The following is a 14,884-nucleotide window of genomic DNA, read 5'->3' as shown; positions in this document are numbered from 1 at the left end:
GATTGTGTGCTGATTTGAGATTGCTTTATTCATGGTTCTTTTGCTATTTTTTTAAACTGATCATTACCATAAATGGCGTAGTTTACGTTTTAGATCTTTTCTTTTTTTTTTTTTAACTGGAACAAAAAAAGTTACAGTTTATAGTCATAACTTGATGCCTCAGTCTAATTATCATGACTCGGAAAGTGTTGACGTTTTCATTATGAAATCCTATTCTTGGGGATTTATATTCTGATCTTAAGCAGTAGACGTACTAAGTTGTACCTATTCTACGAACTCCTAAAAACTAAACTACAAACTTTACTCTACTTGCTCATTTTAATCTTGGTACATGATTTTAAGTCTGAGGTAAGAAGTGTGTTATGTGCTTGGCTGTGTTACATGGAAAACAAGGCTGTGAGCACGGCGTGGTCGAATGGAGATGGATACGGTGACATCCACAAGGTTGGGAGGAGGGGAGAGACGTTTAAACAAGCCTTGTACTTGTTCTGTCTCTTGCTACTTGTGACTTCTTGGTCCTGGTTCCTTTGCAAAAGAGATCTCAACAGGCATCACATGGGTAAATAGATCAGTCAATAAGTAATTACATATTAAATATATTTGAATGTATCACTCGCTGAAGTATTGAGTTGGAAAATAGAGGGTTTTATGTCCTCGTACTTTTAAAGCCGACATTGTGAAATGTGGAGACTGAGCCTTGAAACAGGATTAATTTCTCAGTCTTTTCAGCTTGCACTAACAGGCATTCTTGCGTGTGACAGAGGCTGGAGTTGTAAATGCCCCAGGTCTTTCTCTGGTGAAGAGGGTATTTCTCATCGGTGGAAATGGCTCAGAGGCTTTGTGCTCCTCAGCAAATTGCACAACTCGCGTTACACAGAAAATGCCACTCTACTGATGCAGCTTAACTCTATAAACTACATTGGTACATAAATGTAGTCCTGTTTTATTTAAAACGGAATCTTTCTTGGCTGAGATGTTATGTGCTTCGTGGCAGCATCCACAGCCCTATTGTTCGCTGTTTGTTTTGTATGGAGAGGCTAATATAAGGAATGAAGCATCTGTTCTGCTGAGCGTTCTGATGTGTTGCTCGCCTCTTCTGGGAAATGCAGCTCGCCACTCTGATGCATTCACTTGACAGCTGCTTGATTCTGTGGAGATGCTTGGAAACCATTAGTGGAAATGAATTGCAACCTCCCCCTGCCTTCCCCCCCTTATTCAGAGGCTTGCTCCCTCACTTAGACACACGCACCCACACTCACTCTCTCGGTTTGTAGTGCAAACAAATGGCCATTGTTGCTTTTTGTGGTACAGCAGCTGAACACAAAAGAAGGTCTTGATATACTTGTTGTAGTACCTCAGATGAAGAGCACGAAGGAGAGAAGAGTAGAGCTGTTGGGGCTTGTTTTTGTGGTTAAGATGTTTCCCAAGGAAACTGTGCAGTCGTTTTCCAGGTTTCGATATCAACATCCAACACAATATGCGCCTATTAACCTATCGAAAGTTCACATTTGGGTTGACGTTGCATGGATTTGTTCTGTAGGATACATCTTAAATTTCCTTTCACACTGTGTGCCACCTTTTTTTTTACCACTACTCTTAGAGCAACATTGAAAACAAATCTTCATCTCTAGTAGTCCGTCGTCTTCCCAGTTCCATAAGTAAAGTTAAACGTGATGGGCCATGCGGTTATGTGAAAAAGAATCAATGTCAGGGTGGCGTAATGCAAAGCGGAGAGCCGGTATTATCCCAAAGTGAATTTTCCATTTACAGCACATCCTGAAGTGTTGCACTCCTTTTATACCACAGGAATTTAGCAACGCTTGTATTTCCGTTTCATTTAATGTTGTTGAACAGCTGTGAGACAAGTTAGTTCCTGTTACCCCTTACATTATAACTGCTATAAACTGTTGTTCCTTGACAGTCTCCTGAAATTAATAAGATAAACAAAACACAGCTTGTCATGTTACTGAAAAAGTGCAAAGACAGAACATGTGCTAACAGTTATTGGAGACTCCTTCTCTAAATGCTAAATAAACATCTCACAGAAGGCTTCACCAAATCAACAATATGTATATCTTTATTAAATCACAACGCTTGTTAACAGCCTTGGCTTATGTGGAGCATTTGCAAGTCCCAGTGAATTAGTTGTTACTATAGAAAAGATAACTTATTCAAACAAGCACATAAATATATACTTACGATTAAAATAACAGCTGGAATTACTGTCAGGGCTGCTGTTATAGAAAATGAATCACTGTCTGATGATCAGACAGAATCAAGAATCCGACAGTGCTAAGTAAATGTAATTGGGTATTTGTTTATAAACTGTGATAAAGATTCACTTTGGAATCTAGTTTATTATTTCCACAACCTAAAGAGCCTGTCAGGCCAGTGGTGCAGATGGATATTAAATGCAGATGAATCAAAAAGATGCACAGCTTGAAAGGTCATCACATTACCTCATATTTATTCAACAGTGTCTTTATTGAGAATGCTTTTGGAATAAGGAAACAGTAATGGTCTACTGCAGATTCAAGGACTGTGCTCGGGTATTTAAAATTATGAAAAATAGCACCATGGCATTCGAGCAAGGTGCAGTCCCATGGTCACTGCGACCTTAGAACGCCACACATGGAGAACCGCTTTCATGAGTCGATTCCTCATTAAATGAGGAATATAAGTTGTTCCACATTCAAGTTAGGGCTTGTCAGCAGTAAGAAAATCTGGAGTGTGCTGGCCACCCTGTTCAGGTCAGCCATAACTGGGTTTGGAATGCTTTCAGTTTGTTACTCGATGTTTGTTACCAAGACCACACTCAAAGTTTGCCTTGTAATGAATGGCAAGTACTAGCAATGAGAGAACAGTTCATTTGGATGCTGGGTCCATTACCTGTGAGCATTTAAGTGGTCTTTTAAAAGGAAACATGATTGTTTTTATATAGATATCCTGAGCTTTGATGAATGAGTCATAGCCATCTTGAGATCTGGGATCATAAAGTGAATCTGGAGAGAGGGTGGTGTCATGTTGTTTATTTTTCTTTGCTCATTTCTTCCACCATGGGGTGGGTTATAAAAAGGTGAGCCTATCCGTAATTATGGAAGCATGTTCTCATTAGTCAGAGCCGTCATTTTTTAGCATGGAGGTTTAGGGTGTCTCAAAGGTAGGCAAAGCCCAGAAGTAAATAATTAACTGTTGACTTTATTTATTTATTATTTTTTTAGATTGATGTTTGTAAACAGTAGAGATTTGGCACATGTTCATTTCTAGGTCAGATGTAGGTGACGCTTTCTGATTGATTTAGCAGGGGAAGTTTTATAGAGTGGTGGTTTATTAGAAATGTAATGGGGTGATTATTCTCTCTATTGTTGTCTTTCCATGTCTCATCATTCTCCTCTATCTACCTGTCTGCCTGCCACCTATCCTTTTGATTGGCTGTGATGTTTTGGGAGATGAAGCGGAGTTGCTGCTCTGATGAAGACCTCCTACTGTGTAAATGGGGGTGATGTTTGAAATGCCAGTAGTTTGGGCTGTTTGCCCGCCTGCTACCCTCCATTAGCACCCTGGAGCGGAAGAGTGTGTGTTGTACTCACAAGAGCTGACTGGGGAGAGGGAGAAAGAGCTGTGTGTTGAGTACGGTCTTGCATATTCATAGCCAAGGGACAGCTGCTTTCACTTGAAGCCCAGAATCTCACTAGTTATCTCACACACACACACACACACACACACACACAGCCTGCACTTCTGCACGTAGGGCCTGTCTTATTTATTGATCTCTTTGCATTTAGAATTTGGTCACTGCTGCCACAGAGCGTCTCCATTTTAGCTGTGTCTGCAGCAGACAAGCGACCCCCCCCCCCCCCAAACCAACATGAAACGACCGAGGGAGGGTTTGAAGAAAGTCTGTCCTTGAAAATGAGTGTGTGGCAATGAGCAGAACTTCCTTATGTAGAATGTAGTATGCACATTATACACTCAGGTGTCAGTTTATCAGTAATGTATTAATGAAGTTTTTAGGCTTTTAATGACTGACTGGAGAATCAGTGTTGTGCTGTGTATCCTCTACACCATCCATCAGTGAACTGAAATAGTCATGCTGACTATGCTGGATGTTTACGAAGGCATTTTTAGCATACTGTTTTCCAAGCAAGAGATACCATGGTGAATAAACTGTATCAAATCTGCTTAATAAATTCGAATGAATGTAAAATATTCTAACAGGCACACAGACAGACAGATGTGATTTTGGTGGTTGTAATTCTTGTGAACCCCATAGTCATTTCCCTTAAATCACAGTTTCCTAACCCTGGTCCTGGAGTACCCCTAGAGTACATTTTAGTGTTTTTCCTGCTCGAACACAGCCACTGTTAATTATCTGATTAGGTGTGTTAAACGAGGACAAACACTAAAATGTAAATACTCCAGGTCCCGGGTTGAAATCCTTCGCCTTAAATGATCCATAGAGTCCTATGGCTGTAACATTAGCCATCTTTGCCTGTGTGACGCTTCAAAGACCATTTAGTCAGAGGCATGGTGGTGACCTTCTGTGCTCCCCCACGGCACCAAAACTGAACAGAACAGAAATAAGACTCCTGCATTATTTCAATCTCACTCTCTGTAGACTGGCCGTGTTGAAAGTGGCAGGAAAGGGCTGTCGTGTAGAAAAACATTTTAATGGGAGATGTTTCCTCTGTTCTTTATTGAGGCTGGTATTGATGTGCTGCTGCTGGTCGTTGTGCTTTGATGGAAATCTCCTGAGCACTTCCAGGCTCGCGTGGCTCTCCAACACAAGGCACATATTTAGACCTAAATAAAGCAGGCTGCAGCAAGTGTTAGCATCACTGACTTTTTGGAAGCGATACATTAGGCTTTAAATGCTTCCTGGGGTCTGCAGCTATCACTTGGTAGAGCAAATGAGCCTTTTAACAAATAATATTGTTGTTTTGTGAGTGTGTGTGAGAGAGAGAATGAGCGTCTTGACCTAATGTGCTGCCTGCAGTAATTAGGGATTGAGACTTGAGAACAACATATTGCTGAATTTCAAAAAGAAAACCCATTTAAAAAAAAAAAAAAAAAAAAAAAAAAAAGATTGAGATTATGGGCCACAAAGCATTCAGATAGTGAGATGTTTCAGTCAAAGCCCTGCAGCTGTAATTATGTTCTTTGGTATCGTAACCAGTAATTTGTAAATGTCGAATGAAAGTAAATAGATTAATTATGATTAATCACTGTAATGTCGGTTAGAAGCACGATTGCAGATTTATGAATTTGATTATAAATTTGCAATTGATAAAATATTAGGTTTGTGGGGTTTTCTTTTTTATCATCATAGTCTAGTGAGATTTCTAATCAGCAGGTGTCACAATTAAGGCATTATTGTTAGTGTAGCCTCAAATAGCACATACATGTAACTAGTGAAACCTACAGCTACTATAGGTAGTGCCTGTGTGTGTAAATAAGGTGTAATAGTGCTCACGGGAGGGTATAAATACACCCCAGCAGTGCGGAAGCACACCCAGATGGATCTGTGTTTAGTGAAAATAAGGCAAACCTGCTGGCTCACCACAATGTGTCAGAAGGGGGAGGACAAGCTGGCAGTCGTGCTGATAACCTACTGCCTCATCTAGACTTGGAGAAAGCTGAGAAAGAAACAAATTAATTCTCTTAGTGGGTATTCACCATTGAATTGCTTTAATCTTGGAACAGGTTTGATCTGTGTCCAGAAAAGCTTGGCACCGATCAAATAGTATTGCATTGTGCTCTCTTTTTTTAAATCCTAAGTGAGAGAATCATAAGTTTCCCCTCTCTTAACAATGAAATGGTTCCTACGAATTACATGCTGAATGTATTACCAGAACATCTATTGTTTTTAAAATAGTTTCCCTGTAACTTGATTTTGTACCTTTTGTTACTGTATATTTGTACTCAGTACTGCAGTACCAAGCCTATTGTCTTAACTTTCATCTTGATACTCTAATTTATAATAATAGCACTCTCTTACTCTGATATGGTTCATTTCAGTATGCTTTGATCTTTTCGCTCCTTCAGAGTGGAAGAAAATGAATAACCCAGATGAGATGATCATGTTGATAAGTGTGTATGTGTCTGTGTGTTTGTTTGGGGTTTTTTTTCCCAGGTTGTGGATTACTCATGCCCCTTCACTGACATTCTCTTCTTATAAATCAGTAAGTTTCTGCTCGCTGTGTTTTTTTGTGTACTGCTTATTTTGTGATTCACTGTTAAAGACGTGTGCTACACAGAAAGCAGCTGGTCCTTGCTTAACAATAGAACATGACCATTTAAAAAAAAAATGAATCTTGTTTGTTAGAGGGTGTTTTTATTTCTGCCTTTCTTTTCCACACTGTAATTATTTGATTTGCTCACTTTAATTGCAAGTTGGTGCATCACTGCCATGCCAAATCTGTGTGTCCTGGCAATTCACAGAATCTGTTTTATTTTATTTTTTATTTATTTATTTATTTTTAAATATTGACTTGTGTGATTAGGACTTGAGGAAGACAGCACAGCTTTGCTATAATTAAATGCAGTGAACTGAAAGGTAATAATTGGGTGACAGAATCAGAGGTACATTCTGTCTTGCACTTTGTAGCTTTCAGCAATAGCTGTATGTCTGATTCAGTTATTAATCCTTTATGCAGAATAAAAATATTTAAAAATGGTTGTTAAATATAGCAATATTCTTGATGTATACACTTTGTGCAGGTTAGGACTATTGTAAATGGTGGAGGTAAAAACAATTCGATGATGATGATAATGATGATAATAATAATAATAATAATACTTTGAAAAAATCATTCATGTACAAATATTTAGTGTAGAATTTATGTATAAAGTTTGCAAAGATATGCCAGAGACGTGCTGCATTGGCAATGCCAAATAGTCTAGAAAGCAACGGAAATCAGGATAATGATTTGTATTAAATTACAGTGCCTAATGCTCAAGAGATTTGGAGGTGCTTATATCTTATATTTTCCTAAAAGCAGCCTTAAACTAACTGACTATGTGTGGACACTATGCATGAAAGGGTTAATACAGTGAGCAAGACAATAGGAAGTTATAGAGACTTCTCTGTTTTCAGCATAAAATGATATATGATTTCTTCATGCATGAGTGTGGATCAAATTTAGTGATCAGCAGTAGGTTAAGCCTGACTTATTCATTGTCTTAAACCGCTGGAGCAGAAGCGCCTCACGCAAGTAACCTGTCTACACAGTAACAGTGCAAAGTTCACATTCTGCTCAACACAGACGGGACGAAAGGTGTGTGTGTGTGTGTGTGTGTGTGTGTGTGTGTGTGTGTGTGAGTGTGAGTGTGAGCAAAATACTTCTGTGTGCTTTCAGTTAATGGTGCAGCCTTAAATGTTTCACTGAGCCATGTTGGTGTGAAAGGTGTGCATCTTCATGTGTGTATATATTCTAGGGGTGTGTGTGTGTCACACACTGAGCCTGATTCATTAACAGATTGTTGCCACAGTGTCATGTGTAATATAATGTGGTTGTAAATATAGCAGCTTCCTGCTTAGGAAAAGAGAAGGTGAGAGAGATGGAGGAAGCAGAAAGGTAACTGATTAGGAATAGTCATGATCTCAGCTGAAACATCCTTGTTTTATCTCTCGGAAGGTAAATGCTTTTATTCCAGGTAAAGTTTAATGTATAAAGTCTAAAGTGGAAACAGAATAAGGCAGCTGTTTGTCCATGTGTGTGAGAGACCTGGATGACATGGCCTAAAGGAACCTATTTATAAGTGACTCATGCTTATACTGATATGAGCTGAAGCTTCATTAGATTGGCAGAGCACGGTGCTTTTAATGTGAAACACATTATATTGCCTGTACGCGTGAAAAGAAGAAAACGCTTCGAGAAGGTCAAAAACAGCGGGTGGCAACACACAGGCACACTTTTCAGAGTGCATTGCATCAGCTTAGCATTTTTTTTTTTTTTTGTCATTTCTTTGTCTCATTTTTGACACCCCTAATTTCCTCTTTTTTTCTTCTGTGCTACACCCATGCACACACTAATATGCATGCGCACACACACACGCATACACACGTTAGTACACTTCCATTACAGGCTTCCATGCACTGTTCCCTATAAATAGATACATTAATACTCTCTAGACTGATATACAAGTTAATCTTTAGGATGTTACTAAATGCTGTTAAAAGTGATCCTAGCTCATCCCCCATTCTCCATTTCCAGTAATATAATTCCGAGCCGGGACATAGTGGTTCATGGAGTTGGTAGATTCTCTTCATCGAAGGTGTCATGTGGGGGAGGTACGGTTTCTTCATCCATAAAGCATTTAGGGCAGATCAAGGTGCTGAAGAGGTACACTTTGTCATTGTGATGTCTGGATAAAACAGGGCAGTCAAACTCTGATCATGTGGACCCACACCACTGTCCTGCAGAAATGAGTGTTTTCCCTTGCAAAACACTGTCTGTATCCCCAATATATAAGGAAGAAACATGGCCAGGTGTACTGTTACAGGAAAATAATCAACGATGGCATGGTGCAAGTTACTGTTAGTTGATTAGTGTGTTCGAAAGTGTTTTATTCTTTACACTATAGCAATTTGTCAACTTTTTTTTTTTTTTTACTAAAAAAACGACACTGTACTTTTTATCAATTTATAGTTACATTTAATGTTCTGTAACATCCATGAAACAAATTAGTTCCTGTTCTCTCTTGCGTTATAGCAGTTATAAACCATCATCCACTCACCAGCCTTTCATTTCTTTCTCTGGAAGTTAATAAGACAAAACGCAGCTTGTCGTGTTACTGCGAAACCGGAAAGCACAATGTTTTCTTTGTCCCCAAGACAAATGTAGGAGGAAAACATTACAGAGTGCTGACACCCGAGACACCTTCTATAGATGTTAAATAAATGTTTCCTAACAGAAAGCGTCAGCATATCAACAATTAGTTGTTGTTGTTTTTTATTTGTTAAATAACAGCACATCTTAACCTCAGTTTTGTTATTAGCCTTAGATTAGCACCTACCATGTAAGTCCCTGTGAATTAGCCATTGCTATAGAAATGAACAAGCATGTTTAATATTATATTATATTTAATGTAAATATGTGACTTGATTTACATCCGGAAGTACTTACAAAGCTTATGTTGTAGGAAAGCAACTCCTTCTGACCAATCAGATTTGAGAATTCTGTTGTATATGGTCTGAGTAATTCAGGGGGTGATGAATAAAACAGAATGATATAAGTAATTGGAGTCAGACGTCACTTGTGTTAAATCTTATAGTTCTTGGGTGTTTTGTACAGTGGCATTCATACACACACACACACACACACACACACACACACACACACACACACACACGTGCAGCCAGCGGTGATCCATCCTGATAAAACACTGCCTTTGAAAACTCCAGTCTATTTGGGGACGGCCTCCCAACATGTACTCGCAACTCTCCATCCATCCTCCATGTCTCACTCTTTCTTTCGTTTCATCTCTTTGTCTTTCAGTCTCTCTGGGGTTCTCTCTCTCTCTCGTTCTCTTTGTCTTTTCTCTGGAGAAGCTTGGAGTAGAGGGTAACTCCAAGCCTGCTGCTCCAGTGAACCCAATCCCTCTTAGCGTCTAATGAGACTGTGACTTACACAAAAGAGGAATGACCTCTGTGAGAGTGCAGTGTAGTGTTGTATAGCTTTTGTTTAGTGTCATTTTTAACATTTTAAACCTTTCACATGCCCTCTTATTAACCATGATACAGATTATTTTTGTGATCCAGGTATTAAAGAAAATTGAGCAAATATGTATAATGCCTGGAACACTAATGTGCTTCTAATAACATTTTAGAATCATTGTTTTAAAACAGGGAACTGTTCTATCTGCCCTAATGCCTTATTTAATATGTGTGTATATATATATATATATAATATTATATATATATTATATATATATATATATATATATATTATTATATATTATATATTATATATATAATATTATATATATATATATATATATATATATATATATATATATATATATATATATATATATATATATATATATAATATTATATATATATATATATAATATGTATATGAGTCATTAGTCATTATATTTATATAAGTCATTAGGGCAGATATTTTATTTATTTATCCCCAGACCAGTTGCCCTCTTTTTTGTTTTGTTTCACATGTTATCAACAGAACTAGTTTAAATGTCTAAAAGAGCATAGAAATGAACATCATCATATTAGAAGCACATTAGTGTAACAAGCATTCTTTTAAAGATGACAATAATAATAATACATTCACAGACCCTCGGCTTCACACCCCAGTGCCCAAGCAATGGAGCTAGTCTATGTTCGACCCCCTAATGCAGTATGTTTAGCTTTTGTCAGGTAGTTGTCCTAGTGATCATGGAAAAACTGCATGAACATGGACTGTGTTTGTTCGTAGTGTGATAATAAGCAAAGTTGCATCTGAAGGCTTTGTGGTGCAATTGGGACTTTCCTGATCCTTCTGGGTAATCTCTTTAGTTTGGTGCAGGTTTTTTTTTTTTTCTTTCTCTTTTTTTTTTTTCTCTCTGCTCTTTTTAAATAAGTGCTTTGTTTTGGTGAAGAGTGGGATTGAGGGTTTGACTGCAGGCCTCCGGGCACTAATTACAGACTGGGTAATAAGACACCCAGCTGTGCACCCTTATGTTAATTTACTCACGATAAATCAAAAAAGCAGGACGACTTCTCAGTAAAGTCTGATGTAATTCTGTGTCAGGGTCAGTGTTATCTGATAAAGAAAATGTTAAATGTTTATTTTTATCTTTATTTTTTTTAAAAAGGTTGTGTGTGTGTGTAAGAGTAATTTGTGGCTTGTGACTCTGTATGAGGCTTGTGTGAGCATAGTGCAGATGTTGAGAACGGAAACTGAATTTAGTATTGTTTGATTGCTTCGGGGGTGCAGACAGGCAGCTGGGCATAACAAACACTTAGACATCCTCTTCTCTCCATGCTGACTCTGGCCTCAGACCTGCTGAAATGCTCAAAGGCCACATCCAGCACACAGATAATGCTTTAAACACACACAAGCACAGCCTGAATCACATATAGCAAAATTCACCTACCTTAATAAAGCACACACACATGGCTTCAGTAATATCAGAGTTGATAAACGTGACATGCTTTTAAGGAGCAGAGTAAATGCCACTTAGCTGGATGAGGGAGGGAGGGAGGGAGGGAGTGAGAGAATATATCCCTGCTGTCAGCTCTTCCTTGCACTGATAGAGGTGACATCAAGGTGAAGGCACACTTGGTTGGAAATCATTGATATTCTGACTTGCCGGCTGCAAATGGCTCGGTGGCAGATGGAGTCTTTGTCAGGGAAGAAAAATGGCAGCCAGGGAATGCGGCTGCTGTTTTCTCCCCCCACCGACCCTCTATGCTGGCAGCCTGTGACCTTCCCCTGCTCGTGTGACGATTCTGCATATGCACTTTGATCAATTACTCTGCCTGCATTGTTTTCAAGGAATATGGAAGGATCAAAATGGCGTTTTCCAGACATGCTAGTGGTATACACATGCAGAGTGCAAGATGGTATTGATTTCATGCTTGGAATTCCTAAAACCTACCCCTTTTTTTTTTTTGTTGTTGTTGTTGTGTGTGTTTTATTTTTATTTATTTATTTATTTTCCTTCCCCCCTCTCTGTTAATAATTGTCCACATGTTTCTCATTTCAATGAAAATCTCTTTTATGTTGTGTGTTTGTCAGCTTTACCTGCTTGCTCCATGGCATTGAAGCTGTCTGGAAGGATTTATGTAAAGACATATATTGTTGCTGTGTTTCTGGCATGAGCAGCACACAAATGCGTGTCACTATTTTATCTTGCCATCCTGCAAGCCCTTGGTGATCAAGGGTCCTTGAATTTATTTATTTTTTATTCTTACTGGGTTCTAACAAATGTGATTTGCTTTGGATTAGAACCTCTTTTTTTCATTCTAATTGTCATGAAAGGTTTTCTTGGTGCCTGTTTGGATAATTAATTTGAATTAACTCACTTGATCCTTAAACAAGATTTATATAATGTATAATTATTAATTGGCACATCACAGTGGTGAAGTGGTTAGGGCTGCCACCTCAAAGCTCCAGGGTCCCTGTTCTGATCTTGCTGGGACTGTGGTACTGTGTGTGTGGAGTTGCATGTTCTCTCCATGTCCATGTAGGTTTTCACCAGGTTCTTTGGTTTCCTCCCACCTCCCAAGAACAAGAGAAGGTGGATTGACTACTCTACATTGTCCCTAGATGTAAGCGTATGTGCACATGGGAGCGTGTGTTAGACTCCTGCCCCACACCCGGGATAGGCTCCTGATCCATCATGACCCTGACCTGGATAAAGTGCTTACTGAAGATGAATGAATGAATTATTTTATTTTATTTTATTTTTTCTTAATTTAGTTTTGGCCAATTCCCATCCACCACTTGCATCTCTATCATATAACCGCTCCCAATCCAGGATTGAGAAGGCTATCACGTGATTCCCCCGAGACATGTGAAGCCAGCCAACCACATCTTTTCGAATTGCTGCTCATGCTGCATCGCAGGGTGGCATAACACACTCGGAGGAAAGTGCTATCCGCCCCCTTCTGCATGCATGAGCTTGCGGACACCCATGATTCACTAGTGTTGCTGTGATCGATTGGGAGAGAGTATGCCATCCCTCCCTCCTTCCCACCCCGAAAGCATGGACTGTTTTGGACTTCCGGTCATGGATGACTATTGCATCGTTTGGATTTGAACTAGCGAGCTTCAGGTGATAGTGACTGCTTTTCTGTTGCTTTTACGCTGCTTCTGGAAAGTAATTAATGTAATGTTCATCTTTTAATGTTCACTTGGAACACTACAGTCTGTTAAAGCAGGATTAACTGCTTGCTTGTTTGAAATGAACAGTAAAAACTATTTTTTAAATAGTGTGACTGTTAATTGACATTTTTTTTTTCTTTTTTTTTCCCCTTCAAATTATGTGTGCTAATTATCTGTTATAATATAAGCAGTAGCTCATTTGGCCCTGGTTTGTGTGTAACATAAACAATTAAAACATGAGATGCTCATTCATATTCTGTGATGGCTCATTTAATTTATTATTAACGCTAGTAAACTGTCAGGATTAATCGTCTGTGAGGAAGACGCTCTCTGCTTTCCGATCCTTTACAGAAGAATGCGTGTTGTTCAAGGAAGATGGTTGAGTGTATCACTATTTATGATTTTATCATTTAATAAGACTGTTTGTATGATGTTTTGCAATTTGCAGCATCTCTGGTTTCGAATGTGGATGTAAGCATTCCAAGGGCTGATTTATTTAGTAACTTATTTTAGTAGTAGTTGTTTTTATTTTATTTTTTTTAGTAGCAAAGAATTGTAGTGAAATTCAGTACATGTTTATCGGTCACTAGGCATTTTCAGATAAAAGTATTTGTTAATCCTGGCAGTGCTTAGGCTTAATCTTTGTTAGAAAAATTAAGCCTTGGGGCTAATTTCCCATGCACAAATTAAGTGTAGGCTTTGTTTCAGCAGGTTGAAGTTAAAAAGGTTTTCAATGCTGAATTAGCAGGGACGACCCATTTGATTGGGTTTTGAACAGGAGCATACTGATCTGTGTGGGAAAATGAGTATGTAACTAGAGCAATCTATGTAACATGGATAGATAGTATTGAGTATGAGTATTGAGGGAATAAGTATGCAAAAGGAAATGGTGTATTGGTAGACAGGAACTGGCTCTAAATAAAAAGAATGTGATGGCTATTCTATGTGACTTCCAGTACTCCCAGCATGCCTGCTACTGTACAAGTCCCTAATATCTTCAGGCATTTCTTGGTCACACTACAGACAGAAATGAGGAGAAATAGTCAGTAACTGATATATCAGTAGATATGATGAATGGATTTAGTAACAAAGAAGCTTTGTTTTTCTTTTAAATTGAGGTTGTTGGTTTTTTTTTTTTTCTTTCCTCCAGAGGTTGATAATTTAGCCGATCTCCCCTTGTTGTATCAGCATTTTTCTTGCATATGTGTTCTACCAGAGATTGCAGGATATGGCGGAGGTTAAATCTGATTTATACCCAACAGCTGTCTCTGGCAGGTGTGTGTGGTCTTTCACATTTGAAGGCCGTGCTTTCCAGATGATGTGGACTGGGTTAGAGCTATTAAAAAAAATAAATATATATATAATTTGAATCCTTGAGGTTCAGTAGGTTTCAGGTTTCTCTTCTGTTCTTTACTGTAGGCTGCCTTAAGTGTTTATAAAGTGTCTCGCTGTAATTCTAAAGTAAGCAGATTTTCACCTGTTTGTTATTCACGTTACCTGAACATCTAGACACTTGATACTGTACCCTGAAATGAAATGGATTAAATGTACCTATTACAAATATTGACTCTTGTTTGGTCGATTAAAATCTGCCCTGTTATGCCAGCTAAAATGGAGAATGTTGTGTTTTTTAGTGATTCAGTGATTATTGTAACTTAAACAAAATGTTTAAAAAAAAAAATTAAAAAAAAGGCTACTTGGTAAGATGGATTCAGTTCAGGTCAGCCTGTAATTAAATGTTTGATTTATTTATTTTTAACCTTGAGGTTATAGATGAATAAAATTGAAATATTCTGCATGGAGAGAGTGAGTATAATTTAACGGGTTGCTGTGCCACATTTATTCTTTAATTTCATTCTTAGCTCTTCATCGTACAATGTCTGGTTTGACTAATTAGAAAAGCTTAATCGATCATTATAAGGCTTGACTTCAGCTGGTACAGTGAGAGAGGTCTCCAGGATTAGGTTTTTCCTTTAGGACCCAGACTTTGCAAATCACTTCCTTAAAGTCGCAGTGATCTTTTAGATTGTAAGGCTGAACTAGAATCA

At 38.3% G+C, this 14,884-nt stretch overlaps 1 protein-coding gene across 1 annotated transcript in view; it reads left to right on the top strand.

Moving 5' to 3' along the window:
• Positions 1–3,917: 3,917 nt before the first annotated feature.
• Positions 3,918–14,884, top strand: part of LOC128608384 (bromodomain adjacent to zinc finger domain protein 2B) — a gene marked incomplete at its 3' end in the record, with an annotated part of 34,393 nt that continues 23,426 nt past the window's right edge. Inside the window, exon 1 of the mRNA XM_053626047.1 lies at positions 3,918–6,182. The remainder of the gene's footprint in view (positions 6,183–14,884) is intronic.

Source organism: Ictalurus furcatus, chromosome 6 (genome assembly GCF_023375685.1).
Source record: "Ictalurus furcatus strain D&B chromosome 6, Billie_1.0, whole genome shotgun sequence".
Lineage (NCBI taxonomy): Eukaryota > Metazoa > Chordata > Actinopteri > Siluriformes > Ictaluridae > Ictalurus > Ictalurus furcatus.
This window is presented reverse-complemented; position numbering and strand designations above follow the sequence as displayed.